General features: G+C 55.2%; 1 long non-coding RNA gene across 1 annotated transcript; it reads left to right on the top strand.

Annotated features, from left to right (window-relative positions):
- The first annotated feature begins 5,736 nt into the window (after positions 1-5,736).
- On the top strand, positions 5,737-8,440 carry LOC144954996 (uncharacterized). Its single transcript, XR_013641463.1, has 3 exons — positions 5,737-5,862; positions 7,321-7,372; positions 8,225-8,440. It is a non-coding gene; the product is annotated as an uncharacterized LOC144954996 (long non-coding RNA).
- The last annotated feature ends 1,232 nt before the right edge of the window (positions 8,441-9,672 follow it).

Raw genomic sequence — 9,672 nt, 5'->3', positions numbered from 1 at the left:
TGTGTGTGTGTGTGTGTGACGCTCTGTGTGTGTGTGTGACGCTCTGTGTGTGTGTGTGACGCTCTGTGTGTGTGTGTGTGTGTGTGTGACGCTCTGTGTGTGTGTGTGTGTGTGTGTGTGACGCTCTGTGTGTGTGTGTGGTGTGTGTGTGTGTGACGCTCTGTGTGTGTGTGTGTGTGTGTGTGTGTGTGTGTGTGACGCTCTTGTGTGTGTGTGCTGTGTGTGTGACGCTCTGTGTGTGTGTGTGTGTGTGTGTGTGACGCTCTGTGTGTGTGTGTGTGTGTGTGACGCTCTGTGGTGTGTGTGTGTGTGTGTGACGCTCTGTGTGTGGTGTGTGTGTGACGCTCTGTGTGTGTGTGTGTGTGTGACGCTCTGTGTGTGTGTGTGTGTGACGCTCTGTGTGTGTGTGTGTGTGACGCTCTGTGTGTGTGTGTGACGCTCTGTGTGTGTGTGTGTGTGTGTGACGCTCTGTGTGTGTGTGTGTGTGTGACGCTCTGTGTGTGTGTGTGACGCTCTGTGTGTGTGTGTGACGCTCTGTGTGTGTGTGACGCTCTGTGTGTGTGTGTGTGTGTGTGACGCTCTGTGTGTGTGTGTGTGTGTGACGCTCTGTGTGTGTGTGTGTGTGTGTGACGCTCTGTGTGTGTGTGTGTTGTGTGACGCTCTGTGTGTGTGTGTGTGTGTGACGCTCTGTGTGTGTGTGTGACGCTCTGTGTGTGTGTGTGACGCTCTGTGTGTGTGTGACGCTCTGTGTGTGTGTGTGTGTGTGACGCTCTGTGTGTGTGTGTGTGTGTGACGCTCTGTGTGTGTGTGTGTGTGTGACGCTCTGTGTGTGTGTGCTGTGTGTGTGTGACGCTCTGTGTGTGTGTGTGTGTGTGACGCTCTGTGTGTGTGTGTGTGTGTGTGTGTGACGCTCTGTGTGTGTGTGTGTGTGTGTGTGACGCTCTGTGTGTGTGTGTGTGTGTGTGACGCTCTGTGTGTGTGTGTGTGTGTGACGCTCTGTGTGTGTGTGTGTGTGTGACGCTCTGTGTGTGTGTGTGTGTGTGACGCTCTGTGTGTGTGTGTGTGTGACGCTCTGTGTGTGTGTGTGTGTGTGACGCTCTGTGTGTGTGTGTGTGTGTGACGCTCTGTGTGTGTGTGTGTGTGACGCTCTGTGTGTGTGTGTGACGCTCTGTGTGTGTGTGTGTGTGACGCTCTGTGTGTGTGTTGTGTGTGTGACGCTCTGTGTGTGTGTGTGTGTGACGCTCTGTGTGTGTGTGTGTGTGTGACGCTCTGTGTGTGTGTGTGTGTGTGACGCTCTGTGTGTGTGTGTGTGTGTGACGCTCTGTGTGTGTGTGTGTGTGTGACGCTCTGTGTGTGTGTGTGTGTGTGTGTGTGTGACGCTCTGTGTGTGTGTGTGTGTGTGTGTGACGCTCTGTGTGTGTGTGTGTGTGTGTGACGCTCTGTGTGTGTGTGTGTGTGTGTGACGCTCTGTGTGTGTGTGTGTGTGTGTGACGCTCTGTGTGTGTGTGTGTGTGACGCTCTGTGTGTGTGTGTGTGTGACGCTCTGTGTGTGTGTGTGTGTGACGCTCTGTGTGTGTGTGTGTGTGTGACGCTCTGTGTGTGTGTGTGTGTGTGACGCTCTGTGTGTGTGTGTGTGTGTGACGCTCTGTGTGTGTGTGTGTGTGTGTGACGCTCTGTGTGTGTGTGTGTGTGTGTGACGCTCTGTGTGTGTGTGTGTGTGTGTGACGCTCTGTGTGTGTGTGTGTGTGTGACGCTCTGTGTGTGTGTGTGTGTGTGACGCTCTGTGTGTGTGTGTGTGTGTGTGACGCTCTGTGTGTGTGTGTGTGTGTGACGCTCTGTGTGTGTGTGTGTGTGACGCTCTGTGTGTGTGTGTGTGTGACGCTCTGTGTGTGTGTGTGTGTGACGCTCTGTGTGTGTGTGTGTGTGTGACGCTCTGTGTGTGTGTGTGTGTGTGTGACGCTCTGTGTGTGTGTGTGTGTGTGTGACGCTCTGTGTGTGTGTGTGTGTGTGTGACGCTCTGTGTGTGTGTGTGTGTGTGTGACGCTCTGTGTGTGTGTGTGTGTGTGTGTGACGCTCTGTGTGTGTGTGTGTGTGTGTGTGTGTGACGCTCTGTGTGTGTGTGTGTGTGTGTGTGTGACGCTCTGTGTGTGTGTGTGTGTGTGTGTGACGCTCTGTGTGTGTGTGTGTGTGTGTGTGTGACGCTCTGTGTGTGTGTGTGTGTGTGTGTGTGACGCTCTGTGTGTGTGTGTGTGTGTGTGTGTGACGCTCTGTGTGTGTGTGTGTGTGTGTGTGACGCTCTGTGTGTGTGTGTGTGTGTGACGCTCTGTGTGTGTGTGTGTGTGTGACGCTCTGTGTGTGTGTGTGTGTGTGTGTGTGACGCTCTGTGTGTGTGTGTGTGTGTGTGTGTGACGCTCTGTGTGTGTGTGTGTGTGTGTGTGACGCTCTGTGTGTGTGTGTGTGTGTGTGACGCTCTGTGTGTGTGTGTGTGTGTGTGTGTGACGCTCTGTGTGTGTGTGTGTGTGTGTGTGTGTGACGCTCTGTGTGTGTGTGTGTGTGTGTGTGTGTGACGCTGTGTGTGTGTGTGTGTGTGTGTGTGTGTGTGTGACGCTGTGTGTGTGTGTGTGTGTGTGTGTGTGTGACGCTCTGTGTGTGTGTGTGTGTGTGTGTGTGTGACGCTCTGTGTGTGTGTGTGTGTGTGTGACGCTCTGTGTGTGTGTGTGTGTGTGTGTGTGTGTGACGCTCTGTGTGTGTGTGTGTGTGTGTGACGCTCTGTGTGTGTGTGTGTGTGTGTGTGTGTGACGCTCTGTGTGTGTGTGTGTGTGTGTGTGTGTGACGCTCTGTGTGTGTGTGTGTGTGTGTGTGTGTGACGCTCTGTGTGTGTGTGTGTGTGTGTGTGTGTGACGCTCTGTGTGTGTGTGTGTGTGTGTGTGACGCTCTGTGTGTGTGTGTGTGTGTGACGCTCTGTGTGTGTGTGTGTGTGTGTGTGTGACGCTCTGTGTGTGTGTGTGTGTGTGACGCTCTGTGTGTGTGTGTGTGTGTGTGTGACGCTCTGTGTGTGTGTGTGTGTGTGACGCTCTGTGTGTGTGTGTGTGTGTGACGCTCTGTGTGTGTGTGTGTGACGCTCTGTGTGTGTGTGTGTGTGTGTGTGACGCTCTGTGTGTGTGTGTGTGTGTGACGCTCTGTGTGTGTGTGTGTGTGTGTGACGCTCTGTGTGTGTGTGTGTGTGTGACGCTCTGTGTGTGTGTGTGTGTGACGCTCTGTGTGTGTGTGTGTGTGTGACGCTCTGTGTGTGTGTGTGTGTGTGACGCTCTGTGTGTGTGTGTGTGTGTGTGACGCTCTGTGTGTGTGTGTGTGTGACGCTCTGTGTGTGTGTGTGTGTGACGCTCTGTGTGTGTGTGTGTGTGTGACGCTCTGTGTGTGTGTGTGTGTGACGCTCTGTGTGTGTGTGTGTGTGTGACGCTCTGTGTGTGTGTGTGTGTGTGACGCTCTGTGTGTGTGTGTGACGCTCTGTGTGTGTGTGTGACGCTCTGTGTGTGTGTGACGCTCTGTGTGTGTGTGTGTGTGTGTGACGCTCTGTGTGTGTGTGTGTGTGTGTGACGCTCTGTGTGTGTGTGTGTGTGACGCTCTGTGTGTGTGTGTGTGTGTGTGACGCTCTGTGTGTGTGTGTGTGTGTGTGTGACGCTCTGTGTGTGTGTGTGTGTGTGTGTGACGCTCTGTGTGTGTGTGTGTGTGTGTGTGACGCTCTGTGTGTGTGTGTGTGTGTGACGCTCTGTGTGTGTGTGTGTGTGTGACGCTCTGTGTGTGTGTGTGTGACGCTCTGTGTGTGTGTGTGTGTGTGTGACGCTCTGTGTGTGTGTGTGTGTGTGTGACGCTCTGTGTGTGTGTGTGTGTGTGTGACGCTCTGTGTGTGTGTGTGTGTGTGTGACGCTCTGTGTGTGTGTGTGTGTGTGTGACGCTCTGTGTGTGTGTGTGTGTGTGTGACGCTCTGTGTGTGTGTGTGTGTGTGACGCTCTGTGTGTGTGTGTGACGCTCTGTGTGTGTGTGTGTGTGACGCTCTGTGTGTGTGTGTGTGTGACGCTCTGTGTGTGTGTGTGTGTGACGCTCTGTGTGTGTGTGTGTGTGACGCTCTGTGTGTGTGTGTGTGTGTGACGCTCTGTGTGTGTGTGTGTGTGTGTGACGCTCTGTGTGTGTGTGTGTGTGTGTGACGCTCTGTGTGTGTGTGTGTGTGTGTGACGCTCTGTGTGTGTGTGTGTGTGTGACGCTCTGTGTGTGTGTGTGTGTGTGACGCTCTGTGTGTGTGTGTGTGTGTGTGACGCTCTGTGTGTGTGTGTGTGTGTGTGACGCTCTGTGTGTGTGTGTGTGTGTGACGCTCTGTGTGTGTGTGTGTGTGACGCTCTGTGTGTGTGTGTGTGACGCTCTGTGTGTGTGTGTGTGTGTGTGTGTGACGCTCTGTGTGTGTGTGTGTGTGACGCTCTGTGTGTGTGTGTGTGTGTGTGACGCTCTGTGTGTGTGTGTGTGTGTGACGCTCTGTGTGTGTGTGTGTGTGTGTGTGTGACGCTCTGTGTGTGTGTGTGTGTGTGTGTGTGACGCTCTGTGTGTGTGTGTGTGTGTGTGTGACGCTCTGTGTGTGTGTGTGTGTGTGTGACGCTCTGTGTGTGTGTGTGTGTGTGTGACGCTCTGTGTGTGTGTGTGTGTGTGTGACGCTCTGTGTGTGTGTGTGTGTGTGTGACGCTCTGTGTGTGTGTGTGTGTGTGTGTGACGCTCTGTGTGTGTGTGTGTGTGTGTGACGCTCTGTGTGTGTGTGTGTGTGTGTGTGTGTGACGCTCTGTGTGTGTGTGTGTGTGTGTGACGCTCTGTGTGTGTGTGTGTGTGTGTGTGTGTGACGCTCTGTGTGTGTGTGTGTGTGTGTGTGTGTGACGCTCTGTGTGTGTGTGTGTGTGTGTGTGTGTGACGCTCTGTGTGTGTGTGTGTGTGTGTGTGACGCTCTGTGTGTGTGTGTGTGTGTGTGTGTGTGACGCTCTGTGTGTGTGTGTGTGTGTGTGTGACGCTCTGTGTGTGTGTGTGTGTGTGTGTGTGACGCTCTGTGTGTGTGTGTGTGTGTGTGTGTGACGCTCTGTGTGTGTGTGTGTGTGTGTGTGACGCTCTGTGTGTGTGTGTGTGTGTGTGTGACGCTCTGTGTGTGTGTGTGTGTGTGTGACGCTCTGTGTGTGTGTGTGTGTGTGTGTGACGCTCTGTGTGTGTGTGTGTGTGTGACGCTCTGTGTGTGTGTGTGTGTGTGTGACGCTCTGTGTGTGTGTGTGTGTGTGTGACGCTCTGTGTGTGTGTGTGTGTGTGTGTGACGCTCTGTGTGTGTGTGTGTGTGACGCTCTGTGTGTGTGTGTGTGTGTGTGACGCTCTGTGTGTGTGTGTGTGTGTGTGACGCTCTGTGTGTGTGTGTGTGTGTGACGCTCTGTGTGTGTGTGTGTGTGACGCTCTGTGTGTGTGTGTGTGTGTGACGCTCTGTGTGTGTGTGTGTGACGCTCTGTGTGTGTGTGTGTGTGTGTGACGCTCTGTGTGTGTGTGTGTGTGTGACGCTCTGTGTGTGTGTGTGTGACGCTCTGTGTGTGTGTGTGTGTGTGTGACGCTCTGTGTGTGTGTGTGTGTGACGCTCTGTGTGTGTGTGTGTGACGCTCTGTGTGTGTGTGTGTGTGTGTGACGCTCTGTGTGTGTGTGTGTGTGTGACGTTCTGTGTGTGTGTGTGTGTGCAGGGTGAATTGCTACAATGTGTTTAGCAGCCAGGCCCCGTTTGGGGGCTACAAGTTGTCTGGCTCCGGCCGGGAACTCGGCGAGTACGGCCTGGAGGCCTACACTGAGGTCAAGACGGTGAGACTCGCGCACACACAGACACACACGCAGACACACACGCAGACACACACGCAAACACACACGCTCACAGACACACACGCTCACATGCACGCAGACACACAGACACTCGCACAGACACTCGCACAGACACACACACACGCACAGACACACACGCACAGACACACGCACAGACACACGCACAGACACACGCACAGACACACGCACAGACACACGCACAGACACACGCACAGACACACGCACAGACACACGCACAGACACACGCACAGACACACGCACAGACACACGCACAGACACACGCACAGACACACGCACAGACACACGCACAGACACACGCACAGACACACGCACAGACACACGCACAGACACACGCACAGACACACGCACAGACACACACACAGACACACACACACGCTCACAGACACACACGCTCACAGACACACACGCTCACAGACACACACGCTCACATGCACGCAGACACAGACACACGCACAGACACACACACACAGACACGCTCGCATGCACAGACACAGACGCACGCACAGACATACACACAGACACACACGCAAACACACACACGCTCACAGACACACACGCTCACATGCACGCAGACACACAGACACTCGCACAGACACGCACGCACAGACACATGCACAGACACATGCACAGACACACACACAGACACGCTCGCATGCACAGACACAGACGCACGCACAGACACACGCACGCAGAGACACACGCTCACACGCTTGGACACACACACGCTCACACACACAGACAGGCACACGCACAGACGCAGACACACACTCGCACAGACACGCTCGCACGCTCACACGCTTAGACACAGACACACGCACAGACAGACACACACGCTCGCACGCACGCACAGACACTCACACAGACACACGCTCACAGAGACACACGCTCACAAGCACAGACACACACGCTCGCAGACACTCGCACACACTCGCGCACACGCACAGACACACACGCTCGCACTCGCACTCACACGCTCACACGCTTAGACACAGACACACGCACAGACAGACACACACGCTCGCACGCACGCACAGACACTCACACAGACACACGCTCACAGAGACACACGCTCACAAGCACAGACACACACGCTCGCAGACACTCGCACACACTCGCGCACACGCACAGACACACACGCTCGCACTCGCACTCACACGCTCACACGCTTAGACACAGACACACGCACAGACAGACACACACGCACGCTCACACGCACAGACACACACGCACAGACACACACGCTCGCAGACGCTCACACAGACACACGTTCACACAGCCACCGGCTCACACAGACGCACGCACACGATCGCACGGACGGCATCGCACGCCTGCTGCTGTGGTGGTTGCCGTTGACGTGGTGGCGGCGGTGGTGGTGTTTGTTGTTGACTGGGCGGTGTTGTTGTTTGTTGTTGTTGACAGGTCACAACCAAAATTCTGCAGAAAAACTCTTAAACCAGTGAACGAGCCGAAGGTACACACACCCACGCGTGTGCACGCGCACACACGTGCGCGCACACACGTGCGCACACACACGTGTGCGCACACACGTGTACGCACACGTGCACACACGCACACGTGCACACACATGTACACACACACACGTGCGCACACACGCACACGTGCACACACATGTACACACACACACACGTGCCACACACGCACACACGCACACGTGCATACACACGCACACGTGCACACACACACGCACACGTGCACACACACGTACGTGTGCACGTGTGTGTGCACGTGTGCACACACACGTGCACACACACGCGCCGCTCTGCGCTTACGAGACCACCAGAGAAACCCTCGAGTCCCGGGGCTCCTCCCCTAGGTCGACTTGGCCTCAAACGAGTTGCCTGGTGCTGCTGCTGTGTAGGTCAACATCGCTAGCACTGGGGGAGAGACAAAGACGGCCGGGCGTGGTGCTGGCCACCCACCCCCCTCTGTGTGTAGACGCTGCTAGAGGCTACCTGGGGGAGCTTTGTCTTTGTGTCTATAGGCGCTGCTGCTGACAGCACTTGCCCCTACAGCACTGCTAGAGGCTACCTAGGAGAGCTTTGTCTGTCTATAGACGCTGCTGACAGCACTTGCCCCTACAGCACTGCTAGAGGCTACCTAGGAGAGCTTTGTCTGTGTCTATAGACGCTGCTGACAGCACTTGCCCCTGCAGCACTGCTAGAGGCTACCTGGGGGAGCTTTGTCTTTGTGTCTCTAGGCGCTGCTGCTACTGACAGCACTTGCCCCTACAGCACTGCTAGAGGCTACCTGGGGGAACTTTGTATTTACCTTTGGCTTGTCTCTCCCCGTGTCCCCTTCACAGGCGGATGCTACACAGACACACAGCTTAATCGCCAGCCTTGACGACTAAACTACCCACTAACCAGCATTTAACTAGCCCCTTAACCAGCACTGGAGCAAGGCAGCCCTCCTCCGACTGACGGGCAACTCGGTCTGGACCCTGCGAGGAAGAGGGTGGTGGTGATGATGGTGGTGATGATGGTGATGATGGTGATGGTGGTGATGATGGTGGTGATGGTGGTGATGGTGGTGATGGTGGTGATGGTGGTGATGGTGGTGATGGTGGTGGTGATGGTGGTGGTGATGGTGGTGGTGATGGTGGTGGTGATGGTGGTGGTGATGGTGGTGATGAAGATGTTTGATGATGATGAAGATGTTTTGCTTGTTTCTAAGATGTCAAATGTTTTACAAGGATTAAAGGCATCTAAAAATATATTCACCTTTTGTGTGTGGTCTCTGTGTGTGTCTCTGTGGGGGGGGGGGGTCTGTGGGTGTCTGTGGGGGTCTGTCTGTCTGTGGGGGTCTGTCTGTCTGTGGGGGTCTGTCTGTCTGTCTGTCGGGGTCTCTGTCTGTCTGTCTGTCTGTGGGGGTCTCTGTCTGTCTGTCTGTGGGGGTCTGTCTGTCTGTCTGTGGGGGTCTCTGTCTGTCTGTCTGTGGGGGTCTGTCTGTCTGTCTGTGGGGGTCTGTCTGTCTGTCTGTGGGGGTCTGTCTGTCTGTCTGTGGGGGTCTGTCTGTCTGTCTGTCGGGGTCTCTGTCTGTCTGTCTGTGGGGGTCTCTGTCTGTCTGTCTGTGGGGGTCTCTGTCTGTCTGTGGGGGTCTGTCTGTCTGTCTGTCTGTGGGGGTCTCTGTCTGTCTGTGGGGGTCTCTGTCTGTCTGTCTGTGGGGGTCTGTCTGTCTGTCTGTGGGGGTCTCTGTCTGTCTGTCTGTGGGGGTCTCTGTCTGTCTGTCTGTGGGGGTCTCTGTCTGTCTGTCTGTGGGGGTCTCTGTCTGTCTGTCTGTGGGGGTCTCTGTCTGTCTGTCTGTGGGGGTCTCTGTCTGTCTGTCTGTGGGGGTGTCTGTCTGTCTGTCTGTGGGGGTCTCTGTCTGTCTGTCTGTGGGGGTCTCTGTCTGTCTGTCTGTGGGGGTCTGTCTGTCTGTCTGTGGGGGTGTCTGTCTGTCTGTCTGTGGGGGTGTCTGTCTGTCTGTCTGTGGGTCTCTCTGTCTGTCTGTGGGTCTCTCTGTCTGTCTGGGGGGGTCTGTCTGTCTCTGTCTGGGGGGGTCTGTCTGTCTGTCTGTGGGGGTCTGTCTGTCTGTCTGTGGGGGTCTGTCTGTCTGTCTGTGGGGGTCTGTCTGTCTGTCTGTGGGGGTCTGTCTGTCTGTCTGTGGGGGTCTCCTGTCTGTCTGTCTGTGGGGGTCTCCTGTCTGTCTGTGGGGGTCTCTGTCTGTCTGTGGGGGTCTGTCTGTCTGTCTGTCTGTGGGGGTCTGTCTGTC

Source organism: Lampetra fluviatilis, unplaced genomic scaffold, assembly GCF_964198595.1.
Source record: "Lampetra fluviatilis unplaced genomic scaffold, kcLamFluv1.1 SCAFFOLD_966, whole genome shotgun sequence".
NCBI lineage: Eukaryota > Metazoa > Chordata > Hyperoartia > Petromyzontiformes > Petromyzontidae > Lampetra > Lampetra fluviatilis.
The sequence above is the reverse complement of the archived record's forward strand: the minus strand, read 5'-3'. Positions and strand labels throughout refer to the sequence as shown.